This window comes from Bubalus bubalis, chromosome 17, assembly GCF_019923935.1.
Source record: "Bubalus bubalis isolate 160015118507 breed Murrah chromosome 17, NDDB_SH_1, whole genome shotgun sequence".
Classification (NCBI taxonomy): Eukaryota; Metazoa; Chordata; class Mammalia; order Artiodactyla; family Bovidae; genus Bubalus; species Bubalus bubalis.
In genome coordinates, this window is record NC_059173.1 from 51,794,220 (window position 1) to 51,818,527 (window position 24,308).

At 35.5% G+C, this 24,308-nt stretch overlaps 1 long non-coding RNA gene across 1 annotated transcript in view; it reads right to left on the minus strand.

The window, feature by feature from the left end:
* Window positions 1-14,296: 14,296 nt before the first annotated feature.
* Window positions 14,297-24,308, minus strand: part of LOC112579964 — a 40,332-nt gene continuing 30,320 nt past the window's right edge. Inside the window, exons 2-3 of the long non-coding RNA XR_003104318.3 lie at window positions 18,892-19,161; window positions 14,297-14,610 (exon numbers count right to left, since the gene is read on the minus strand). This is a non-coding gene — a long non-coding RNA (uncharacterized LOC112579964). The remainder of the gene's footprint in view (window positions 14,611-18,891; window positions 19,162-24,308) is intronic.

A 24,308-nucleotide genomic window follows, 5' to 3' on the forward strand; every position in this document is an offset into this window, starting at 1 on the left:
GGATTTATAAGTTCTTGACTGTAAAACACCAACTCTTAAATCTTTGAAATACAATGCCGAGAAAAGTTAAGGGAAAAAGATAAAGGGAGGCTTTTCATCTTCATAACCAAGTCTAGCTGATAATGATATTTGACATATACTAGAATAACTAGAGCTTATGAAGTTTTATTTTCTCTTAATATTATATTAGAAAGCTAAGAATCACTTGGTGGATCATAATTACTCTAATTCAGATAATTTCTGGAAATTTATGAAAATGTGTGCCTTCATTTTGTAAAAATTACACTTCCAAAATGACTCTCTTGCTTCAATGAAGTTATTGAGTTTCCATAAATAGAAGCAACATTTACATTGGCAAATAGATTATATATGCATATATATGGTAATGTATCTCACATTTTATTTTTTGATCAAGTATAGGAATATAATAACAAAGTGACAATTACTGAGCAAATTTCTACAGCCTAGTTCACTAGTTTAATAAAAACAAACCCATGGAAAGTGCACATTGCAACACTTCACCTATTAAATTGCACAGAATTGAAGCAGTGTCTAAAGGCCATTCTACAAGCAACAAAAATTACCATACATACATATTAATATGCATGGGATTGATAAAGTGAGCCAGATTTGCAACCTATACATAAAACTGTCAACTCACATTTCAATGGTAAATCATGAAAAAAAAAATAAAGGGGTATTCAGGCATAGGAGGACTGCATATATTTTATGGGCTGGCAAAGACATTATCTTTGTGTGTCTGATTCATTCGTTGTGCTAATTTTCAAAATACCTGACATTTTACCAGAAAGTTAATATGACAGGTATAACTTAAAAAGATCAGTGTGAAAAATACGCCATGTTTTCACAAATCTACAGAAATCTATAAGCCACAAAGTGTTATTTTTTTCCATTTCTTATTTCCTAATATATTACAGTTTGGTAAAATCTCTACCAAAGATTCTGAAATTAAAAATATTTACTCTAGTTCTCAAAGTATTAATTGGACAGAAAGTAAACTTCTCTTATTACCTAAGAATACTATCACATAAAGTAAGAGGAAAACATAGTGATGTTTTTATGTGTTATATAGGTAGCTTCTACATAATAAATAACTAGTTGTAAACAACACTTAGCGAAAGAATGTGTAGCTACTCACACATATATAAAATGTTTAATACACATCACATTGACATTTCTTAAACTAAACTGCTTATATTCTCCTCTAAATCTGTCCATTGCAAACTTCCTTGGAATATGTTCACTTCCTACTTCTACAGATATTCTGTGTTCTGACATAATAATATCATCCCTCTACTGCAATATTCTCTTAGTCTCTCTGCTCTATCCTTGGCAAACCTAATAAATACTTTCATTACAGTAATTACACTTTGTCCTTTTAAAGCAGTCAGGTCACATCACTAATCTGCTAAAATTATTGCAATATCTGCAGATTTTACCTATGTAAAACACAAACTGTTTTAAAGGGCTTGTTGCTGTTCTTCAGTCGCTAAGTCATGACCCACTCTGAGACTGCATAGACTGCAGCATGCGAGGCTCCACTGTCCATATCTTGCAGAGCTTGCTCAAATTCCTGTCCATTCAGTCAATGATGCTATCTAACCATTTCATCCTTTGCCACCCCCTTCTCCTTTTGCCTTCAATCTTTCTCAGCATTAGGGTCTTTTCCAATGAGTTGGCTCTTCTCATCAGGTGGCCAAAATATTGGAGCTTCAATTCGGCATCAGTCCTTCCAACAAACAGTCAGAATTGATTTCTTTCAGGATTGACTGGTTTGATCTTCTTGTGATCCATGGGACTCTCAAGAATCTTCTTCAGCACCACAGTTTGAAACATCAATTCTTTGCCGCTTCTTCATGATCCAACTCTCACACTCCTACATGCTACTGGAAAAACATACCTTTGAGTATACTCACCTTTGTCAGCAAAGTGAGGTCTCTGTTTTTTAATAGGCTGTCTAGGTTCATCATAGCTTTCCTTCCAAGGAGCAACTCTCTTTTAATTTCAGAACTGCAGTCACTATCCACAGTGATTTTGGAGCCCAAGAAAATAAAATAAAATCTGACACTGCTTCCACTTTTTCTCATTCTATTTGCCATGAAGTGATGGGACCCAAAGCCATGATCTTAGTTTTTAGAATGCTGAGTTTCAAGCCACCATTTTCACTATCCTATTTCACCCTCATCAAGAGGCTCTTTAATTCCTCTTTGCTTTCTGCCATTAGAGTGGTATCATCTACGTGTCTGAGATTGTTGATATTTCTCCTGGAAATCTTGATTCCAGTTTGTGATTCATCCAGCCTGTTATTTTGCTTGATGTACTCTGCATAGAAGTTAAGTAAACAGGGTGATGATATGCAGCCTTGTCATACTCTCTTCCCAATTTTGAACCAGTCCAGTATTGTAATCCAGTTTTAACTGCTGCTTCTTGACCTGCATATAAGAGACAGGAGACATCTATGGTGGTCTGGTACTCCCATGTTTAAGAATTATCCACAGTTTGTTGTGATCCACAAGCCAAAATCTTTAGTGTAGTCAATGGAGCAGAAGTAGATATTTTCCTGGAGTTCCCTTGCTTTCTCTATGATCTAACAAATGTTGGCAATTTGATCTCTGGTTCCTCTGCCTATTCTAAACACAGCCTGTACGTCTGGAAATTCTCAGTTCACATACTGCTGAAGTCTAGCTTAAAAGACTTGAGCATACACTTGCTAGCTGTGAAATGAATACAATTGTATAGTGGTTTGAATATTCTTTGGCACTGCCTTTCTTTGGGATTGGAATGACTGTTTCCAGTCCTGTGGTCCCAGCAGAGTTTTCCAAATTTGCTAATATATTTAGCACAGAACTTTAAAGCATCATATTTTAGGACTTAAAAAGCTGAGTTATAATTCCATCACCTCCACTAGCTTTGTTTATAATAATGCTTCCTAAGGCCCACTTGACTTTACACTCCAGAATGTATGGATCTAGGTGAGTGACCACACCATCATGGTTATCTGTGTCATTAAGACCTTTCTTGTATAGTTCTTCTGTGTATCCCTGCTACCTCATTTTAATCTCTTCTGCTTCTGTTAGGTCCTTATCGTTTCTGTCCTTTATTGTGCCCATCCTTGCATGAAATGTTTCCTTGATATTTCCAATTTTCCTAAAGAGATCTCTCATCTTTCCCAATCTATTGTTTTCCTTTATTTCTTTGCATTATTCATTTAGGAAGGCCTTCTTATCTCCCCTTGCCATTCTCTGGAACTCTGTATTCAGTTGGGTATACTTTTCCTTTTCTCCTTTGCCTTTTGCTTCTGTTCTTTCCTCAGCTATTTGTAAAGCCTCCTCAAGCAACCATGTTGCCTTGTAACATTTATTTTTCTTTGGGATGGTTTTGGTCACTGCCTCCTGTACAATGTTATGAACCTCTGTTCATAGTTCTTCAGGCACTCTGTCTAGCAGATCTAACCCCTTGAATCTATTTGTCACCTCCATTGTACAATCATAAGGGATTTGATTTAGGTCATACCTGAATGGTCTAGTGTTTTTCCTTACTTTCTTCATATGAAGCCTGAATTTTGCAATGATCTGAGCCACGATCTGAGCCACAGTCAGTTCCTGGTCTTGTTTTAACTGACAATATAGAGCTTCTCCATCTTTGGCTACAAAGAATATAATCAATCTGATTTAGGTATTGACACATGATGTCCATGGGTAGAGTCATCTCTTGTGTTGTTGGAAAAGGGCGTTTGCTAAGACCAGTGTTTTCTCTTGACAAAACTCTGTTAGCCTATGCCCTGCTACATTTTGTACTCCGAATCAAACTTCCCTGTTATTCCAGGTATCTCTTGACTTTCTACTTTTGCATTCCAATCTCCTATGATGAAAAGGATATCTTTTTTTTTTTTTTTTTGGTGTTAGCTCCAAAAGGTGTTGTAGGTCTTCATGTGTATGTGCTTAGTCACATAGTCATGTCTGGCTCTTTGCAAACCCATGAACAGTAGCCCACCAGGCTCCTCCGTCCATGGGAATTCTCCAGGCAAGAATACTGGAGAATGGAGTAGCCATGCCCTCCTCCAGGGAATCTTCCCAACCCAGGGATCGAACCCAGGTCTCCCACATTGCAGGCAGATTCTTTACCATCTAAACCACCAGGGAAGCCCCTAGGTCTTCATAGAACTGGTCAATTTCAACTTGTTCAGTATCAGTGGTTGGAGTATAGACTTGAATTACTGTGATGTTGAATGGTTTGCCTTGGAAATGAACTGAGATAATTCTTTCATTTTTGAGGTTACACCCAAGACTGCATTTCGGATGCTTTGGTAGACTCTGAAGTTTATTCCACTTCTTCTAAGGCATTCTTGCTCACAGTAGTAGATATAATGGTCATTTGAATTCTATTCACCTATTCCTATCCATTTTAGTTCACTAATTCCTAAGATGTCAATGTTCAATCTTGCCATAGACTGCTTGACCACATCTCATTTACCTTGTTCCATGGATCTAACATTCCAGCTTCCTATGCAATATTGTTCTTTACAGAATTGGACTTTGCTTTCACCACCAGGCACATCAACAACTGAGGGTCATTTCTGCTTTGGCCCAGCCTCTTCATTCTTTCTGGAGCTATCAATAACTGCCCTCTGCTCCTCCCTAGTAGCATATCAGACACCTTACAACCTGGGTAGCTCATCTTCCGGTGTCATATCTTTTTGCTTTTTCCTCCTCCAGTGGACCACATTTTGTCAGAACTCTTCACTATGACCTGTCTGTCTTGGAAGTTTGGCAAGACATGGCTCATAGCTTCATTGAGTTATGCAAGCCCCTTCACCACAAGAAGGCTGTGATCCATGAAGGGAATAAAGGGTTTAGAAAGACCTTAATGATCTAGGCCCTCATAATCATCCTAAGCTCATTTCCTACCTCACCCCTGTCTTTCAAATAGGTCCCCTTCCCATTATACTGGCCTCTATTACTCTAATTTGCCTCCCATGATCCTGTCTTAGGACCTTTGTACTCTGTTTCCTCTGCCTGGAGCACTTCCTGTAACCCCAGGGAGGGATATGGCTAACTCCCTAACTGCCAGTCTAATCTTTACAAAAATGTCATCTTCCCAATATTAGCCTACTCTGATTACCTTATTTTACTTTGCAACTACAACTTTTGTCACTTCTATTTCCTTTATATTGTTTTACTTTTGCTTATTCCACTAATATTATTTTCTAATATTCTGTTTAATTAGTGTATTCATTATATTTCCCTATATCAATTAAAATATAATTTCCACTGAGCAAAGCAACTTGTCTATTGTTGAGCAAAACATCCTCAAGGATGCAATACAAAAACCTAAAACAATACCCTAGAAAGTATTTAAAAGATATTTTGAAGAGATTAGAATATTTTAATATAATGCTAGTGACAAAACACACACATACAAATTTAATTCTAGGAAGAGTAAGACAAGAAACATAAATAAGACAAGAAACAGTATTTTTTGATTGGTAGGAAAAAATATATTATTTGGATGGAAAGAAAAATAAGTGCTTTCAGAAGACTGTATCTGAGATGAGCCTCTAAAGATTGGTAAAATTTAATAAGTAGATAATCAAGGTGTAGGAACTATAAGAATTAATTAGAGGAATTAAGAATAAAACTAAGTATTATTTGCTTTGTATGTTCTATCATTCTATGTGACAATGGAAAAACAAAGATGAGTAATCTGGTCACTGATTTCAAAGCACCTGCTGCTAGTGAAATGTGTGTGTATGTGTTTCAATTCTAATACTCAATCAATAATAAAATAAAGTGCTAAAATGAAGAATATTTAGCATACACCTCTGAGAAGACATCTTCTCAGAGGAAGTTGCAAAAGTAAAAAAATCCCAAAATATCAGTTTTTTCCATAGTCAATGAGTAGACCTTATCTATATGGAATATTTGATAATATTGCCAAAGGAATAAAATGACATAGTATCTAGAAAGTATCTCAGTTCATGCTCAGATGGGTGTTCACTTGCAGCTGATTTTATAAAGCTTATTTATAAAATTTTCAATTTGGACATAATGTTCACATCCTTGCAGATTCCAAATCTATTTCTTGCCCAACAGTAAGGACTGCCAACCAGGAAGATGAATAAAAGGGAAGTTTCAGACAACTCCATGACTTTTATTCCTGGACATAAAACTTCTGTTCTCTTCTCCCCATTTGTCCTATTCCAATAAAAATGGTTGAGCAACTTAGAAAAACACAAAAGAACCTTTAGCATTACTTGGAGCTAAACTCCAGGCCAATCCTAAGCTTTCCCTCTTCCAAGTAAGTCTCATTTCATCACAATCTTTTAACATTCTGCAACAAATTACTTCCCAAAGGTTTTGCACAAATGAAAGAAAAAAATGGAGAAATGAGAATGACTTAAACAATGCTCCAAGAATCCACCAAGAGCAACCCCATTGTATCACACACTCAAAATTCTATAATCTCCAACACTGCATAGAAAAAAGAATATTCCACCTCTTTTGCCTGCCGCAGATTTGAGTTTCATTTTGATTCCTTTGTTCTTTCTGCCAAAGTTAGATCTTTATTTGTGTATTTTCAACTCCCAGAAGTAGTAAGATAAATGAAAATAAGCAAGAGCTTCCCTTTCATTTTTTGTTGTGGTTAACCTATTTTCTCTCAATCTGTATTCAGTAAATTCCAAAAGAATAAATAGAATCACTGTAAAAGGATGCTTCCCTTCAACTCATATACTGAAAGTGACCAAATTATCTTTTAAAGAACAGCTGCTACATTTTATCTCCACAAGTTTTACTAGCAAGGATATGATGAACTTAATTATTTTTAAAATTGAAGTATTTGTAAATACCTTAAGTAATTACGATCTTTGTAATAATTCTATAATATGAATGAGTTGGTACCTAATAGCCAAGGTGAACATCAACAAAATATTTTAGTGAAGGTATTTTCCCTTGGCTTCGCTCCCTTCTGGAATCAACTGAAACATCATTTTCTTCCGATAGCCATCTGTTCCACTAACTTTGGTTCATTATTTACAGAACAAAAATTAAAATATACATGCAAACTGGCCAAGGATTTTTAAAACATGTTTAAACTCAGATGAATTAAAATAATATTGGAGACAGGAGGAAAATAAAAAACATGTTTACCATCTTATTTTCTGCTGAAGCTGAAGACTAGAACAACTAAACTACATCCAAAAGAACCAAGATTAGAACCTTTGTTTCTTACACTTGTTCTGTGTTCTTTTCCCATTCTATCACATTCCATGTTGCCTCTCTATATTTTATGAATTTTAAAAAAATCTTCAGAATAGAACACTTCATAAAATTATAACATTTCATAATTTTTTACACATGAATATAATCTGTTTTTAAAAATTGTTAAATTTGTAGTCTACCCTTTTAGGTATTTTAGACACCTGAGGTACTATGTAATTATGTAACACTGAACATTTCACATGGAAGAATGAAATATTTCTGGAGCTTTCAGGGGGAAAACAGAAACATTCATTTAAGAGAGAACTGAAAAAAGAAAATATTAATAAACTTGTCTTCAAGAGGAACATACTATTTTAGACTACAATTCTACATATCATAAGGCCCAAACTCTCCCATGCTATTGCCTTGACTTTTTGAACTTCACAGGTCCCCTTGCTCTCACCAGGTATGCTTCCACACAGGAAGAAAACTTCCCACCTGGCCAGATCTTCTATCAGCTAGACCATCTGGACGCCATCTGATGATCCATAACATATGGGTTTTATCTGCTTGCAAGTCCTTGAAATCATTCAAATAAGCCAATCATACCCTCCCAGACCCTGTAGAAAGAAGCGGCAACCCACCCCAGTATTCTTGCCTGGAGAAATCCATGGACAGAATGGCCTAGTGGGCTATGGTCCATGGGATCACAAAGAGTCGGACATGACTGAGCAACTAACACACCCTCCCAGAGTTACCCCTGCCCTCTTTTTACCACAAACCCTACCTCCTAAAGCCTGTTTATTCACTGTATTCCTGAGTGCAACCCTGTATCCCTGTGTAGCATGTTACATCCTCCTCTGGGGCTGTGAGTATATTTGATTAATAAACTTCCATTTGATTGCTGAAGTGAAGTTGCTTAGTCATGTCTGACTCTTTGCGACCCCATGGACTATAGCCCACCAGGCTCCTCCATCCATGAGATTTTCCAGGCAAGAATACTGGAGTGGGTTGTCATTTCCTTCTCCATTCGATTGTTGGGTGGCATGTATTTGCCCATGACTGTGGGTGAAATCCAATTCACCACATTTCACTAATCAACATCATTTTAACACTTGCTTGTCCTCCAGGCAGCACACAACCTAAACAATACTGTAAGATTTCTGCCTAAGTTATTTTCTAGGAATTTGGAGTCAACTGCATCTAATTCAAGCTGAGTTAGTTACAGACAGGACCACCAACCCTTCAACTGGACAGGCACAAGTGTCCTCAGTGGCTCTGGACATCAGAGGGCTGAAAATTACCTTAAGAACAAGCAGAGGCCTGTAGTCCAGTTAAGTCTGTGCAACTGGACAATTAGCATGCTTTTCCAGTCACCTTTCCCTATAGTTCCCATGCCTTGGACTACTTTGCTTCTCTATTCTTTACCCCATAAATGCTGGAAGTCCCTTGCCTCCAGGGAAGCAAAACTGAGATTTGTTCTCCTATCTCCTCACTTGGCTGCCTTGTGAATAAACCCTTTCTATCTTTGCTGCAAACCTTAGTGGCTCAGCATTTTGACTTGTGTACATAGGGCAAATTGACCTGGCTCAACATCAGCCATTTAACACTATTTAGAGTAGAGAATCCCTTACTCACCAGCAGAGTTAATAAAAGGTGATCAAAAACTATAATATGGTGCAACGAAAGGACCAAACAAAATTTCTCAAACTCTACTTTGGGACAACAACTGCTATACTTTAAATTCCAAATATTCGATTTTAAAACCCTTTTCATCACTTAGATTGCATTAGCTAAACTTAAAAACTATTTCAACTGCAAAGAACGACAACTTGCACTGCATAGAATAGGAGAGTAATAGAGAAGAGCAACAGAAGATCTGCCCTAAACTCCTATACTGCTAGAATAGATTTTCAAATCCTGGCTTGAAGATTTCCATATTCATCTAATCCTTATAAACACTGGTGTTCCATACAAATAAATGATATTTTACAAATTAAGAAACACAAAGAAGCAAAAGCAATTTGATTTCTTTTCATCTCAGCTGTTCTCTGACTCACTGTAGTATAATTTTTAAAAAATTAACTTAATTGAGATTTAATTTATTTAATTTATGATCACAATGAAATACATGTTATAGAAGTGTGGCAATAAAACACAACTCTTTATGATAGCATGAAAATTTTGATTTTGATATGAAGAAATTTTTCATTTAATACTAGAGTGATTTAGAATAATATGTGTTTGTGCTAATTTGCTTCAGTCATGTCCAACTCTTTGCAACCCTATGGACTGTAGCCCCCCAGCTCCTCTGTCCATGGGATTCTCTAGGCAAGAATACTGGAATGGGTTACCATGCCCTACTCCTGGCCATCTTCTGACCCAGAGATTGAACCCTCCTCTCCTGTGGCTCCCACACTGCAGATGGATTCTGTACCACTGAGCCTTAGAAGAATATAAGCAAAGGTCAACAAAATTGACGCTAATGATTTAAAAAAATTTTTAAGTCAACAGAATTTTACATTTTATATTAAATATTTTAATATAACATTTTATATTAAATATTTTAATATAACATTTTATATTAAATATTTTAATATAACATTTTATATTATAAATTTCATATTCAGTTTTTAAAATATTCAACAACTCTAGATCCTAAAAGGTTTGTGGGAAGAGTCACTCATTTTATTATTATTCATTTTATTTACACTGTTCAATTCCATTGTAAGTTTTCAGTGTTTAATAGCACAATCTAATTTCACAAAGCATGCATTTAAACTTGAAACTATACAGTGAACCTTTTTATTTAAAATATACATTTTCACAATTTTTAAAATATTCATTTTATATTAAGCTATATAATTTATCAAAAGCAAATAGATTATATTCATAAATTTCCTTTTTAGAAAGCACAACCAAGACCATACAGATTTGATTTTCTCACAAACCACATAAACTTATGAAGAACATCTCCACATGCATCATACTTCCTTTAATTTTTTCCTTACTTAATACTTGTAGATTAACTTTATAAGTTTTATTTTGACCTATCACATTTATGATACTTTGAGAAAGGATAAAAATACATTTCCATCCTGACCCCTGTACCTGGATAAACATATTTTTTTGACATTGCAGCTTCTGTGAGGACTGAACTGGTAGAGATGTCTTAGAAAATCTACTCAGAATTTCAGATGTTATCAATGTATGTCACTGCATTTCTAATTTCAAATTTACTACAATATAGCTTTGTGAATTCAACGAAGTCATTAAACATTCTAAACTTCAAAATCTTTTTCATCAGTGCAGTGAGGAATTTGGAACTATTTCAGTAACAAAAAAAATGTTATGAATATACCACTTTGACTGACTTTTAAATATTTATTTTCATATGTTTACACAGTTCAAAAATCCAAAAGAAAAAACTGTAAACAATGAGAAGTCTCAGACTCACTCAATCACCATCAATCTAATTTACCCCACCTCGTTCCATCAGAGGCAACCATTGTTATTACTTTTGGGTACATCACCTGGGGTGCTTTGTGCAAACATAAATATATACTCATTTTCCCTTTTTGTTTAAAAAAAAGGTAAACTTGATATAGACAATACTATGAAAATTGCTTTTCAACTGATAATGATGTATCTTGAGCTCTTTAATATCAGCATATAGAAAGTTTCCTTATTTTCTTTACCTGCTTTACTAGAGTGATATATTACTAGTCCCCTATTGATGAACACAGGCTTCCCTTGTGGCTCAGATGATAAAGAATCTGTCTGCAATGCAGGAGACTGGGTTTCAAGACCTGGATTGGGAATATCATCTGGAGAAGGGAATAGCTACTCACTCCAGGATTCTTGCCTGTAGAATTCCATGGACAGAGAAGCCCAGCGGGCTACAATCCATGGGGGCGCAAAGAGTTGGACATGACTGAGTGACTGATACATACACACGCATTGATGAACATGGGTTATTTCCATTCTTCTGGTGTTACAGACAATATTTCAGTTACCTACTTTATAGCTATATCATCTCATCTATACAGAAATGTATTCCAGATAAATTCTAGAAAGTGAGATCAGTTGGTCATAGGATACAGGCAAATATTTCGATATATTATTCTAACTCCTTTTATTGGCATTATAGCACTTGTCCTCCCACCAGCAATGTATGAAAGTATCTGTTTCCCCTTAGCCTGGCCCACAGAATATTTTCTTATTTTCTCATCCTTTTGAATTATTGCTAATCTGAGAAGTAAAAAATGGTATCTTGTTTTATTTTTACTTTGCATTTCTCTTTTGAGCAAGGTTGAATTTTTTTTAATTACTCTTTAATGTATATATAAATTTGCTTTCTTTTGTTCATTCATCTTTTATATATCTGTAAGATATTTACATAAATTAGGAAGATTAAATCTTCTTCTCACAGATGAACTGAAAATAATTTTTCCTAGTTTGTCACTTGCTTTCAGAGTTTGTTTACAGTGCTTTTTTTCCCTTCATTTTGCTATGCAGAAGTATTTGATATTGTTATAGTCAAATTTATCAATATTTCCCTTTATGGATTATGGATATTAAATCATAACTGAAAAAAGCTTCCATACTCTAAGCTCATAAAAGGATTTGCACATATTTTATCCTAGTATATTTATATTTTTCTTACCCTGAAATTCTTGCTCTTCTCTAGTACATTTATTACCCGACTTCTAGTACAATTTTAAAAAGGAATGGTGAGAAAAAACATCCTTGCTTTATAACTGATCTTAGTGAAAAAGATTCAAGTTTCTCATCATTGAGTATGATATTATCTGTATGATTTTTTGTAGATGTTCTTTTTAAAGATGAAGAAGTCCCCTTGTATTCTCAATTTACTGAGAGTTTTTATCATGAGTGTGCACTGGATATTATTAATATTTTTTCTGCATCTGTTGATATGATCATGGGGTTTGTGCTTTTTTAGGCTATTGATGTGATGGATTACATAAATTGTTATTTGAATGTTGAACCAGCCTTGCATACCTGGTAAAAAATCTCATTTGGTCATGACATATAACTATTTGTACACATTGTTGAATTTGATCCACTAATATTTTGTTGAGGACTTTTACATTCATTTCATGAGAGATACTGATCTATAGTTTTCTTTCTGTCTTTGTCTGGTTTTGTTTTTAGGGTAAGCTGGCCTCACAGAATGGGTTAGCAAGTATCTCTGTGCTTCTATTCTCTGAATGAGATTGCAGAGATTTGGCTTAATTTTTAACAAAATGTTTAATAGAATTCACCAGTGAACCCATGTGGGCTTGGTGTTTTCTGTTTTGTAAGATTATTTATTAACTCAGTTTCTTTAAAAAATAAACACATATTTGAATTATCTATTCTTATATAAGTTTAGAAATTATGTCTTTCGATGAATTGGTGCATTTCATCTAAGTTATCAGATTTGTATACATAGAATTATTCATAATAAATCCTTTATTATACTTTTCATGTCTTTGGGTTTGTGATTTCACGTTTCTCACTTCTCACATTAGTAACTTGTCTTTTTTCTTTGTTCCTTAGTTAGCATAGCTAGAGGCTTATCAGAGTTTTTGATCGGAGTTCAGTATTTCTCTGTCCTCTAGATAACTTAGGCTCTGATAATATGCCAGCAAGTTAGGCTCAGGTTAACTAGCTTCACCGGAAGGGAGGCCTTGTTAACAAGAACAGAGTACTCTGGATTACTTCAAAATGGGTTCCTTTTCCCTTTCTCCCTGCCCAAAGCCTGAACGTGTTTTTTTACTGATGAGTAATGTGGGAGCTGGCAGACCTCCTGAAGGTAAATCCCACAATACTGAAGCAGGGACTCCCTATGACTGGTTTTCCCTGGAGTTGTTAAACCTCAGATTTGTCCATACTGGCCTCCAACAATGTTGTCAATAACAATTCAGATTTTCCTTCCCCACCACTGGTACCTATATTACTTCCTGATTATATGTCTCTGCTCTAGTAAGCCATGACTCCCTGTATTCACCTATCTTTTTATCCAATTCTGGAGGCAGCAATCTGCCATGTGATCTCCCCTCTCTTATGGATACAAAAAAAGGTGTTGATTTTCAGTCTGCTTAGATTTGTACCTATTCTTAGGACAGAGGGGTGACTTCCAAACTCCTTATATGTGGAAGCAGAAACTGTTCCAACCCTTACTCAGATGTTTAACTATCAGCTTCACTTGTTGCTCCTGGCCAACAGTAATTGTCAGAGCTCTGAACAATTTAATATTTAATAATTATCTTGAGTAATTTTCTTTAAATTATAATAATTTTATTTCTTATTCTTTTCAATATAACTTTACCTCCTACACGTATTTTACTAAAAAAATTAAGAAATAAAAGTAGTTGGGAGGGAGGGGACAGTGGTTGGGAACCAACATCCATATCCTTGCTAAATGCTTTCACTTCCTAAGAAAGCTTAGTAAAAACCATTGTTAGCAGAACACCTCAAGAGGATGAGAAAAGAAAAAAAGTTATTTTCCTAAGGACTTTGGGATTGGAGAAGCTGGGCATATTTCCAGCCTCTCCCACTTATCTATCTTGGCTCCAGTGCAGCAAAATATCTTCCCCAAAACACAACCATGCTTGAAGGACAAAAGTAAGTTAACCTTTCAATCACCATATATTTAGACCAATTTCATATACAGTGGAATCATGAATCACTCTGGTAATAGTGAAATCACTTGGACATGTTAGGCAAATATACCCTCTCAGAATCTTCCAAACTGGTCATGCATCATGCATTCACTTATATCATTCAAAGAGAATTTGCAAATAACTTTTATTACTATATACATTTTAACAACAAAAATTCTATATCACCTACTTCTAACTCTACACTGGAAGAGATAGGGTCCACATATGAAATCATTTCTGAGATCCATTATTAAGATAATTTTTAAAAAATAAAAAATGCATGGAGTATATGTATAGTAATTAGTCTCTTAAGTCATCAAGCTCCAAATGTGCACTTCATTCAGAAAATGCCTGTAATAATGGAGATTAACTATTCATCCCATAGTTGAAATTTTATTTTCCTTACTCTGCAATCTGCTTTCTTTTCCCTTTTTCAGAAAGCTTAAAGTTTGTTAAAGTCAAAGAACTTCTCAGCTCTTGTATGTTTTTACATATGATAAACTCCTATTTCAGAGAGGATGAGGTTGATGCAGCCCTCTGAACATCAACATTTCTAACATTAACACCTTTAGCATTTAGTTATAAAGACACAAGAATCCATAGTTTTAGTTCTTGTTTCACTTACCTACTAGATTTCTGGTTTAGCGCTTCTTAGTTTCAGTCTCTGTTGGGAATTCTCAGGCATCTCTACTCCTCCAGGTAAAGCCAATGAACTCCAAAATCTAAAGGAGAAATGTTCACTTTACCATTTTTGGACCATACTTTATTTTTAACCCAGTTTGATAAGCCTTCTGAAATCTTAGGATATAATGGTCATAGTTTACTGAAACAATCCTTCATCACTGGTAAATACATATAGAGTATTTGCTCAGAATGGTCTGGGTGCAACCCTAGCCTTCTATATCATTGTCTTGCTGAACTACTTTGCTGTTGTTTTTCCTAATTACTTCAAATCAACCCTAATAATCAGATTCTAATTTCTTCAAGTCAACTTAATTTTTAAGTTCTAGGTCTTGGCGCTAATCCATATTCTGACACCAACCTTTGAGGTTGATGGAAAGATGTTAACTGACAAAGATAAAGGATACAAATTTTCTTAAATGAAAAAAATAAGTGAACAGCTACTAAGACAACCACACAAATTGGGAAATCTAACATTTTCAGGCTCTAAGTCCCTAGTTTCCTATTATTTCTGCATAGGACTCTTCCAGCTATAAGAAACTTGCTTTTCTATTACAAAGAGGAATTTGTTCTGATAACTCTTCTGTAAAACTTGGCTACTATGATGGTATAAATAACTAATGCAAATAATCTCAGTGCATTTTTTAAATTTTTCTTGGATACCGAATGAATCTGAATTATCAGTTTTCAAGGCAGTACAAGCTTTAGATTTTCTTGAGGTAAGTAACTTGCATGGGGATCCATAGGTAAAGCCAAACCTGGATTCAAAACTAGTTCACTATCCTTTACACACTCTGCTCTACTGCCTGTGCCTTGTCACTAACTTTGACAGAACTGATTTCACCTTATTAAGCTTTGAAACTGCCCCTCAAATAATACTGATAGACAGACATAGATGCAGAGTTTGCCATGCATTTATTAGAAGTCTATAAGAGAAATTACTTTAAAATATAAGCATTTAAAATTTTTCCTTCTACTTAGCACCCATCATTTTCTCATGGATACAAAAAATTATGTTAATAGTCACATTTTCTTATTTTGTTTTGGCTATTGAGAAATAGTCAAATTTGGGTACATATTTTGCAATGCAGAGGAAGTTCTGGTCTCATTCCATTTATATTCTCCTTGAAGTTGCCAATTTAACAATTTTATTTAACAATGTTTTATAAGTGCAAAAACATCCATAACTTATAGATGGTTATGGTGACTGCAGCCATGAAATTAAAAGATGCTTACTCCTTGGAAGAAAAGTTATGACCAACCTAGATAGCATATTCAAAAGCAGAGACATTACTTTGCCAACAAGGGTCCGTCTAGTCAAGGCTATGGTTTTTCCTGTGGTCATGTATGGATGTGAGAGTTGGACTGAGAAGAAGGCTGAGCGCCGAAGAATTGATGCTTTTGAACTGTGGTGTTGGAGAAGACTCTTGAGAGTCCCTTGGACTGCAAGGAGATCCAACCAGTCCGTTCTGAAGGAGATCAGCCCTGGGTGTTCTTTGGAAGGAATGATGCTAAAGCTGCAACTCCAGTACTTTGGCCACCTCATGCAAAGAGTTGACTCATTGGAAAAGACTCTGATGCTGGGAGGGATTGGGGGCAAGAGGAAAAGGGGACGACAGAGGATGAGATGGCTGGATGGCATCACTGACTCGATGGACGTGAGTTTGAGTGAACTCCGGGAGTTGGTGATGGACAGGGAGGCCTGGCGTGCTGTGATTCATGGGGTCGCAAAGAGTCAGACACGACTGAGCAACTGAACTGAACTGAACTGAATAACTGATTTTATTCTGTTTTACATAAATTATTTTATTCAATTCTCACATTTTCCTTAGGACATATAGACCCTTAATTTTTCCAGCCAGTAGAAATTTTTCCAGTCAAGGGTAACCTTCTTTAAGGCTGTGATATGGAAGCTGCATATAATTCTGCCTGCATACAATTGGAGCCAATGTATCCTTATAAATATAGGCTAGGGATGCAGATTACAGACCAGTAGCAATATATTTGTATAAATAAAAGTAAGGAAGAAATAATAGACTATAAGTGATTGAAGAATCCAACAGAGTTTCTTAAGATAAATGAGAAGAAATAAAAAAGCACCTAAATTGATATTTATTTAAATATGAAGCAATTTGGCCTGAATTACCCAGTTAGACTATTCACATTGTTCACATAAACCAGTAAATTCTCCATTTCCTTCAAGTCATTTCTACATATAAGATTAAATTATGCCCTATCAATCTTTATTCTAGAATATGCAATGATATAACAAAAATGATTTAAAACTGCTTGAGCATATTATAAATTGAAGACTATCCTATATTTAATTTGAAAATGCTTGTATCACCACTCACGCTCTTTTACTATAATTTTAGTTTACTCTCCCATAAAAAATGCATAGGTGCCATTCATTGATTAATATTTTATATTGAATATGATTTATAACATTCTCTTTTATTGGGGACATGTCAAGCACATCAGATTTTAATGCATTGGCTATCCTGCATCATGGCACATAATTTATTTTTATTCCACTAGTCATAAATTTGGCTATAAATTTGTGTCAGGAAACTGTTTTCAATAAATACACTGAAATTAATTTGTATTGACCTCTGTATTTAAGAGGGATTCTGAAATATAACTATAGATCAATAACTAATAAAATTCAAAATCACTCTGTTTTGACAAGTTTTTTTCCTTATTGGTAGATTTCATTAAACCAAATATTTATTGGGTACTGGGGGGTGTACCCAGTACCCTTTCTATGCCTCCTTTTTATGCTTCTAGCATTGTCTTAATTTTTAGATGGTTATAAAAACATCAAAAAACATGGCTTATTTTCAGAGATACTTAGAGATTGAAGCCACCTGGGAAGATAAGATAACTTAACCAGAGATATCTTAGCTAATTTGACCATGTCTGAGGATGAAGATAGAGATGGTGTACTTTTAAAAAGGAGAAAAAAAACAAATGTTTAGCCTTGCTTATGGAATTATATGGTGACTGTATACTGATAACTTTAAATGATACTTTTCTAAATCAATAATAATTGTGTTTGAAAATGAAATCATCTCTTTATATATTTGTCTCTTATCACATCTTTTCTATACTGGAAATCAAGAATCTTATGAAAAGAACTATGTCAGGAATGACTGAGAAGTGACCTGAGGACCTCCAGGTTTACTGCTTATGCTAGACTTTTGCTGAGCACTCTAAATTAAACTGCTGAATAGTTGCTGAGTTGCCAAAAGGAAAGAATAATGCTGAGACCTGGAGTTTTCCTGCACTAAAGAAAATATACCTTTTCCTAGTAACAAATGCATACATTCTATAACCCAATCATATGTACAGAACAGTTTTACTCTACAACCCAAATTCTTGGTACATAACTTGTATAAGACTGCATTAACATACCCCCTTTTCCCCATAAAAACCCTTAATCATTTTCCTCTGGTAGGATACTATTCTGGGTTCCTCCTGAATCTGAGAGCCCCAAATTTTAACTGGAAGTCTTCAAATTGCCTTTTTGCCTCCTTGTAGTAGTTTGGGGTCCTTTAGGTTGACAGTCTTAGAATTGATCTAACTCAACAATTTTATAAATAGGTAAATATAACTTTAAGAATATTGAATTATTCAAATTAAAATTTCAATAATTAATAAACAATCTTGTGCTTATGCAAAGTCGTGTTCAACTCTCTGTGACCCTGGGACTCTGCAACCCCACAAATTGTAGCCTGCCAGGTCCTCTGCCCATGGGCTTTCCCAAGCAAGAATACTGGACTGGGTTGCCATTTCCTCCTCCAGGGTATCTTCCCAACCCAGGGATGGAACCCAGGTCTCCTGTGGCTCCTGCACTGGGAGACAGATTCTTTACCACTGAGCCACTAGGGAAGCCTTTAATGAAGAATATGTCTATGTATTAGATATAATACATATGTCTATGTATTAATGTAACAATATTTATCGAATACCTCTATACCAGATTCCTGAGCAAGTGTGGAGATAGTGTGGTAATCAGATCATATTCATTTTCTGCCCTTGTGAAGCTTCCGGGTCTAGTGAGAAAGAAGGATGCGTCAACTAAATACCCTGTGATGTGATTACAAAGCATTGTCAGTATTATGGGGAAAAATAAACAGGGAGAACTACAAGATATAAGAAGGCATTGACTTTATCAAGCTCACAGAACCAAGCAAAGGGTCTGTGAGAAAACGTACTTTTACCTAAGATAGGAAGGAGGAAGAGATGTTCAGTCACTTTTATTTATGGTGCACATTTTTCCCGTCAGGATTTAAAATTTCTGTATTTAGGATAAAACTTACAGTCAGTGGAGTATCCTTAGTTGACACTCTCCCTCGCGAGCGAGCTCTCTCCCTCTCCTTCATCTCTCTCCCTCAGGCTGGCTTGCAAGTTTTCTACCAAGCCGGCGCGCTTTCTCGCGAGACAGCGCTACCACGCAGGGTTCTACACAGTGCAGGCGCACTTTCTCGTGATATTGCCATCTCGCGATCTCACCAACTGGCTCTGCGGCTCTCAGCTCTCAAGTCTCATGCGCGCTTCTTTTTCCCCTCGGTTCACCGTTCCTCACGTCTCTACGGCACAAAAAATATTATTATAAAACCAAAATAACACATCACTACACGTCTATCAAAATGGCTTAAAAATAATCTGAAATGCTGGCAAGGGTACAGAGGAACTTGATCACGCGTACACTGCTGGTGGAAATGGAATATAAAATGGTAAGCCACTCTAGAAAAGTTTAGCCAGTTTCTTATAAAACTGAACGTGCATTAACCCTATGACCCGGAAATTGCACTGTTGGGCATTTAGTCCAGAAAAGGTGAATGTTCCCTAGCAACTTTATGAATAGCCGAAAACTGCAAACAGCCCAGATAGCCTTCGACCCTGAGTGATTAAACAGTGGTACACCTATACCAGGATTCCATGGCAGCTCAGACAGTAAAGAATACACCTGCAGTGTGGACAGACCTGTGTTCGATCCCTGCGTTGGGAAGATCCCCTGGAGGAGGGCATGGCAACTCGCTCCAGTATTCTCGCCTGGAGAATGCCATGAACAGAGGAGTCTGGCGGACTACAGTCCGTGGGGTGGCAAAGAGTTGGACAGGACTGAGCGACTAAGCACAGCACAGCACACCTATACTGTGAAGGCAAAATGAGAATGGGGCCGAAGAGGAGGTGATGGTTGGAGTAGAGTTATGGACTCAAAGTGCATGAATTTGAGGAAACTCTGGGAAATTGTGATGGAGGAGGGATTCTGGTGTGCTGCAGTCCATGGGTTCACAAACAGTGGGATAGGACTTATCGACTGAACGACAACAATGCTATGAAATACTGCATGTTAATAAAATCAGTTCAGTTCTGTTACTCAGTGGTGGCTGACTGTTTGCGACCCCATGGACTGCAGAAGGCCAGGCTTCCCTGTCCATCACCAATTCCCGGAGTTTATTCAAACTCATGTCCATCACATTTGGTGATGCAAACCAACCATCTCATCCTCTGTCGACCCCCTTCTCCTTCTGCCTTCAATCTTTCCCAGCATCAGGTCTTTTCCAATGAGTCAATTCTTCACATCAGGTAGCCATAGTATATTGGAGTTTCAGCTTCAGCATCAGTCCTTCCAATGAATATTCAGGACTGATTTCCTTTAGGACTGACTGGTTGGATCTTCCCAAGTTTGGAAAGGAATACATCAAGGCTATATATTGTCACCCTGCTTATTTAACATATGCAGAGTAAATCATGCAAAATGTTGGGCTGGATGAAGCACAAGCTGTAATTAAGATTGATGGGAGAAATGTCAATAACCTTATATATGCAGATAACACCACCCTTATGAAGAAGACCTAAAGAGCCTCTTGATAAAAGTGAAAGAGCAGAGTGAAAAAGTTGGCTTAAAGTTCAACATTCAGAAAATTAAGATCATGGCATCTACCCCCATCACCTTATGGCAAATAGATGGGGAAACAGTGACAAACTTTATTTTGGAGGGCTACAAAATTGCTGCAGATGGTGACTGCAGCCATGAAATTAAAAGACGCTTGCTCCTTAGAAGAAAAGCTATGATCAACCTGGACAGCATATTAAAAAGCCAAGACATTACTTTGCCAATAAAGGCCCGTCTAGTCAAAGCTATGGTTTTTCCAGTAGTCATGTATGGATGTGAAAGTTGGACTATAAAGAAAGCTGAGCACCAAAGAATAGATGCTTTTGGATTGTGATATTGGAAAAGATTCTTGAGAGTCCCTTGGATTGCAAGGAGATCCAACCAGTTAATAAAATGGACCACAGTATTAAAACATATGTATATACTGAGGTCACCTTACACTCTGATTTTAGTTTCTAAAAAAAAGTTTCTAAAATTCTCTGATATAAGGATCCAGGGATCCTTCGATAAATAGCTGATTCTAGAACTGATGAAGTAAATATAAACAATGAGCCTGGGATATCGTGTACTGCCAGCAAGTGAGAAAGTCAACAACAATAAGGAAATGAACAAACCCAGTGAAAGGGCATGCAAAAGGGACACAAGAGTCAATTAAATGAGCTCCCAAAGCTGAAACAATTAAAGCAAAGAAATAAATTGTATTAGAATATAATCTAAGTATAGAATAAATACCCATGAGTCTATAATGATTAAGTAGACGATTGAATAAATAAGTGTGGAAGAAAAGACAAATCTCCTGCAGAAGAATTCTTTGTAATCAATGTACACACCTTACCACCAAAAAGCTGGCAGGTAACTCCCACTTCTTAAGTATGACTATGCATAGTGACTTCCTTCCTAACATTACCATTTTGGAAAAGGAGAAAAAAACACTTTTAAGTGGAGAAACTTAACAACTACTACTCAGATGATTAAGGTTGATATCAACAATGATAGGCTATACCCTGAAAAATGAAAATGACCTTTTACCTTTGTGGTCTTCTTCCCCCAAACCCATAACCCCAGTCTGATCATGAACAAAAACATCAGACAGATCCAGTAGAAGGACATTCTTCAAAACACTTTAACAGTACACCTCAAAACTGTCAAGGTTATCAAAAACAAAAAAATTATGAGAAACTGTCACAGCCAAGGGAAACCTAAGGAGATTTGACAACTAAATGTAATGTGATATTCTGGGTGCAACTCTGGTACAGAAAAGATGATATTTAGGTAAGTACTAAGAAATGTGAATAAAGGCGAATTTAATGATAATCATATTTTTCATTAAATGTAACAACTGTCTTGTATTAATTATAAGGTGTTAATAATGGAAAACTGGGTGTGGGGTACATCAGAACTCTAAGCCATCTTCATAATTTTTCTGTAATTCTAAATGGCCTAAAAATTTTTAAATATATTACCAAAAAATTTTTTTAAAAAAGAAAAAAAATTAAAAGCTTACATGCAGTCCATTAGTATAATATCCTTGAAAGGACAGTAATATAGAAATAAGAGAGCAATTAGAAGTTGCCAGGAGGAAGGAAGGTGGCTGTGCCTCTAAAAGGGTATGACAAGAGATCACTGTGATGGAGTTATTCTATATGTTAGCTAAGATAGTAGTCACATGACCCTACACATGATAAAATTGTAAAACTAGTGAAAAGTGAATAATATTGGAGTATTATATACATGTTAATTTTCTAGCTATGAGAGTATCCTGTAATCATGCAAAGTGTTAATTGGCAGGAACTAGGTAAAAGGTTTACAGGAATAACTCTGTGTTATTTCTTAGAATTGTATGGGAATCTATAATCATCAATAAAGAGTTTAATTTAAATATTATTGTGCCATATAATCATGGCAGTAGATTTAATGGTGTACAATTGGGAAAGTGGGATAGAGATGCAAGATTGTGAAGATCTTTCTAGAGAGAGAGAATATCACTTGTAAAATGACCTGACATAGAAATTATGTTGCATTCATTGAACAAACATGAAAAAACAGCCCATGTAGCTTGAGTTTCTGAGTCTAGGATAGAGTAGTTCAATGTGGGATTGGTGGAAATAAATGGTGACCAACTTGTTGAGCCTTTTAGGGCACATCAAAATTTTGTTCTTAGTTTTAAGTGCCTTTGTAAGTCATGAAAGTGGGAAAGATTGTTTAGCATTAACTTTTCAGTCAATAGAGCAAGGGATAAATTTATATTTTAGAATTTCTGTGATACTTAGGAATTCTTATTCTTGTAAGATTAATTATATGTGCTTCTTGGCCAGATTTTTCTATATATATATACCACAGATCCATATCCTTACTGGATATTTGACATTGAGCTAATTACTCAGCCCTCATAAACAGCTTTTCACATTATATTTACACAGACTCGCCTACCTAGTGATCACCAAACCCTCATATGTATATGACTTGGACTAAACAAAATAATACATATGCAGCACTTAGTATAGTGTTTGGCACTTATTAAGCTTTACAAGACTGCTGTTAATTTTAGTTTTTCATAGACTTTTAAGAATTATACAACTAATATTGTTAATTATATAAAAGGACAAAAAAATGAAGATAAAATAAAATTTAAACTACTTGTTACAGCACCTTACATCCAAAATCACCCTTAAATGACCATGCATTAGTTAAACCTAATTATAATGAAAAAGGTGGATCATGGATGACAACCCTACAGTATCACTACTCTATCCTAGACTCAGAAACTCAAGCCACATGGGCTGCTTTTTCATGTTTGTTCAATGAATGGAGCATAATTTCTATGTCAGGTCATTTTACAAGTGATGTTCTCTCTCTCTAGAATGATCTTCACAATCTTGCATCTCCCAGAATAACACTTTTTTATGGATGCTATACATCCAAAACAAAGGAACACAAAATATTTGCTAAATGAATGGGGAGGTTAAACTTAATATATAATGGCTTTTATTTTCCCTGTGAAATAAGATTTATTCAACAAGGTTTATTCAATAAGGTTCAACAAAGAAAGGAGTGAAGGAAAGAGAGGATTTGAGTGGTGAATCTTCGAAATAACAGCTACAGAAATGTAAAAGATAGAGAACTGTGTAGCCAAATTAAGCTAGTAAGTAAAAGCAGGCAGAACAAGAATGGTGAGGGTAGAAGAAACAAGACACATGGGTTTTGATTAAGGAGTGTATTCCACATAAAAGGAAAGATGGAGCTGAGGTAGGGTAGACTGTAGATGCTTAAAAGAAAATACAGAAACACAGATAGTATTGATGTATATACAGAGCCATTATAATAGAACTAAGTGAAAGTGGAGAACATTAGAAAGCTGAAAATGGTATATTCAAATGGTTTGATACCTCATCTTGCAACAGGACAATGTTAAGATTCAGGTAAGGTCTTGGATTCATTTTGCTCACTTTATTATCTTCATATAATGTTCACTTTATTATCCTCATATATTATCTTCAATTATTTACCTTGTCTCACATATTATTAAATAAATTACTTGAATCTTAGCCAAGTTATAAATTAGAAACAACTAGTATGAACACAATAATTCTTTAGCTGCATATCTTTATGTTTATTTAATCAATTGAAGTTTTGAGAACATGTTTCATAATGTATAAATGTAGTTGTATAATGCCATTTTATCAAATATATAAATAAGTTAATGTAATGGGAATACATATCATATGTTTAAGAACTGGTTGTACAATCAGAACAGATTTGAGGTTAATACCGAAGAGGATAAAAGAGCAGGAGTCAGTAGGTTTAATTAGCTGAAAATGTAAACAGAATCCTCAA